General features: G+C 37.3%; 1 long non-coding RNA gene across 1 annotated transcript; it reads left to right on the top strand.

Annotated features, from left to right (window-relative positions):
• The first annotated feature begins 2,196 nt into the window (after positions 1–2,196).
• Positions 2,197–2,632, top strand: LOC148430100 (uncharacterized). The gene is made up of 2 exons (XR_015867197.1): positions 2,197–2,278; positions 2,578–2,632. It is a non-coding gene; the product is annotated as an uncharacterized LOC148430100 (long non-coding RNA).
• Positions 2,633–3,769: the final 1,137 nt, after the last annotated feature.

Genomic DNA, 3,769 nt, shown 5'->3' with positions numbered 1-3,769 from the left:
TGTATTTTATTCTTTTCTATTGAATGTTTATAATAATTTAATATGCACCAATCAGAGGAGAGCTACTAGTTTCATTGTATACCTGATGTACAATGACAATGAAGGCATTCTGTTTTATTCTACACTATGTTACTTCTATTCTATCTTTACATCACAATTCATAAATAAAGTGTTTAAATCAGAGATTTCCAAACCTGGTCCCCGAGGGGCACTTCACTGCATGTTTATATTATTTCTGTCCTCCAACACAACGGTTAAACCGACCAGCAAGCTCAACAGAAGCCTAATAACAATCCGGATCATTTGAATCAAGTGTGTCAGAGGATGGAAATATCAAAAGCATGCAGGATAGAGGCCCTCGAGGACCGGGTTTGGACACCCCGAATTAAGTGATGGGATATTTATTGATGTCTCAATCCCAAATATATACAGTATTGTAAAATGAGTACATTAGACATGCTGGGAATTGTGCGGCTTCATTTTGACATAAGAAGTCTAAAGAAAAAACATTGAATACCTTCTTATACATATGTAATATAACAATGCAGAATACTTTACACACACATTGTCTATCACTTGTTTGTACACTGAGCCTGAAATGTTTTGACACACCTATCTATTTGTCAGGTCCCCCACTCTGCTCCACCTCCTGCCCTTTCTCCTGATTTGGATCCCCGCTCAAAAGCCCAAAACTCACTTCTAAATGTATGGGGCTGTCCTTCCAGGATTTCGCAGGAATTTTTTATGATTGTTGCAAACAAAAATGTCTAATTTCGCAGGCAATTTTCCCCAAAATAGCAACAAGAGTTGTGATCCCCCCCCCACAACCTCATTTGATTACAAAAAGTATAATTTTCTCCCCTCCACAGCATCAGATATTATGGCAAAAAGCTCTTTCTATCCTTTTTCTTTCCACAGGTAGTACGGTTTTTCGATAACCTCCTTGACCTTACCTGCTGAGGATGGACAGCCTTTGAGCTAACATTGTAGAAGGCAACTCTTTCTAAACTTGTTTCAATTTATCATGCCTATTCACTTTAGAGTAGACTGGGACACAGGTCATTAGGGCCTGTTAGGATACATTTGGATTATGTAAGATTAAGGCTAAGCACTGCTATGCTGGACAGTAGGATAATTCATTAAGAAGAACAAAGCATCACGTTGGATGTACTAATCCACGACTGACTTGTATTGCAGACGACGTGGTATCAGCTCCTGCATGACTGTGTCATGGATTTATGTATTCTTCCTCTGTGGGTCTCATCACTTTCTCACTCTATGTCCCACTGTTATCAGAATCGGTTTTATGAATATCAGATAAATCTCTCCTAAGGCCTTGCTAGTAAAGGAGCTAATCAGACATCGTAATGTTGAAATGATGAGCCTTGGTGAGATGTGGTTAAAAGCCAAATTCATTTTTTAAATTAAATGAAGTTTTCCAGACAAACTGTGTGAGCTCAAATGTCGCACCTCAGTCCAAGAAAGAAGCTGGAATCGCCCCGTTAAATTCTCACCAGTCAATGACTTCAAACTATTTGGAGTTCTGGCCAAATTTACCCATCAGTTATCTACCGCCTCTTAGGCCCTCACTTGAGCTTCTCAGATATATTTTCTGGATGTTTCTGATCCAGTAAAAAAAAAAAAAAAAAAAAAAAAAAATTGGAGAATGTATTTTTCATAGGTGAAAATATTTACATGAACTCCCTATCTAAACCTCCGGGCAGCGTGTTTCTGATTCAAATAAGTCAATTAGTAACAATAATAATAATAATAATAATACTATAGGAAATAAATAAATAATAACTTTGACTTTAAAAATGTTAATAAAAGCAGCAAATCAGTGTATTATTAACAAGAACATTTATTGACCAGGACTTTGGAGACAGCATGGTTGAAATAAACAAAAGGTATGCAAAAGATTAGTGAAAATAGGACAGACTCTTCCTCCCTAGCTCAGTCCTAATGGTGGGAACCTTAAAATGCAGCCAACTATTTGACCTGCGGTTTAAAGTAGACCGAATCTTAGTGAATTTGCAGCAGATGTATTGTTGGAGGGGGGAGGCACCAGAAACAGCTTTATAAATCATGTAATACCAGTGTGTTCTGGAGCAGTTAAAACAGTCAGACTTGTGCCTTGGTTTTCGTTTTTTGGCGCCGCCTCTGGCCGTTGTTGGGAGTGCATTTCTGAAGGGGAGGGGGAGGTGTTCCAGTTGGGAGCAGTTATGTCGATGCCTCACGTTTGTTGTCCGTCCTTACGAGAGCTGGCCCACGAGTGTCTGTGAGTCGTTTTCTTTAGTGGAATATTATTTGCCCTAATATGCCCATGGTTGGTCATTCGTGTCATTATAGATAATAAGCTGGCTAATGTTAGTTTATATTAGCATGTTAAACGGTGCTGCCTTTGAATGTGTTGGCTTGTTAGCATTTTCGCGTTAGCCTATTAGCATTTCATATTGAAGAGAACATTATTTGTGGTTGTATGTTTGATTTAATCTTCACAGTTGTCTACATTGTCTACATTTGGTAAGATGTGATTTTCACATATGTATACTTACGTTTGGTATATATTCTTTGCAGTTTTACAAAATAAAAATGAGTGAGAACGACACAACTATTAAAGAAGTTGCCCTCATTTTGCTGTTCGCTGTCTGTCTACCTTGACGAAAACCACCTTAACATCTTGGGAGGACAGAACACAGTGTGATAGTCTTCGATTATTGAGGGATGATAGTCCAGTGAGAGCGTAAAGGGTGCAGTGGTGGGTTTTGATGGCTGGTTTTATTATAAATCTCAGGGCAGAGGGATAAATAGGATCCAGTTTTGCCACGGTGTTGGGATATGCAATTCAATAGATTTTGTCGCCATAGTCGAGCTGCGATAGAAATAAGCTATCATGATAGCTTCATGATAGATTCATGATAGCTAATTTATCATGAATTTAAGACAGACCTATGATACCTAGCTTGCTAAGACTTCATTTACCTACACACACACACCATATTTTCCGGACAATAGGCCGCACCGGCATATAAGCCGCAGCAGCAAAATATGAGCAAAAAATACATTTTTGTCACGGATAAGCCGCACGGGACTATAAACCGCAGGTAATAACATCAGATCTTGATGCAAAAACATGGTATATCAAGTTTATACATTTTTTTTGTCATTTAAATATTTTTTGTAATTGTCAACATCCTCTTTAACAGACTGAACATGCCTGCATGTTTAGTCCCAACATATTTATAGAAAATGGATAGATGGATGGATGAATATTTTCAACACTTACAAAACACCATTAGTTAAATAGCAGTTCAAAACCGAAATCAATACTTCAATAGCATCTTTTTTTGTCTGCCTTTGTTTGATATATTATTTTAGTGAGCATAAAAGCACATTCCGCATAATTCATATATACAATCAGAAATACATAATTAAATCATATATACATTATACATTTTTTTTAATAATATATCTTTTAAACTCTTTTTAAACTCACAGCCATTAATTAACATCTTTTCAGTTCTATTGCATAGTTGTTCCATAAATTGACTCCTCGAACAGATACAGCGATCCCCCCTACTTCGCAGTTAATGGGGGCTGTCAAACACCCGCGAACAATTTACCATCTATTTTATATACTGTTTCAAACCAGATAGATATGATGGAACTCTTAGACTGGAGACCAAAAGCTTGTGGCAAAACCTGTTCCTATTGGTGTTATTTTCTGAGACATATTTCAGAGCTGTATCTCACTCCTTGGTTTTAATAC

This window comes from Hippichthys cyanospilos, chromosome 1, assembly GCF_059441005.1.
Source record: "Hippichthys cyanospilos isolate Australia breed blue-spotted pipefish chromosome 1, RoL_Hcya_1.0, whole genome shotgun sequence".
Classification (NCBI taxonomy): Eukaryota; Metazoa; Chordata; class Actinopteri; order Syngnathiformes; family Syngnathidae; genus Hippichthys; species Hippichthys cyanospilos.
This window is presented reverse-complemented; position numbering and strand designations above follow the sequence as displayed.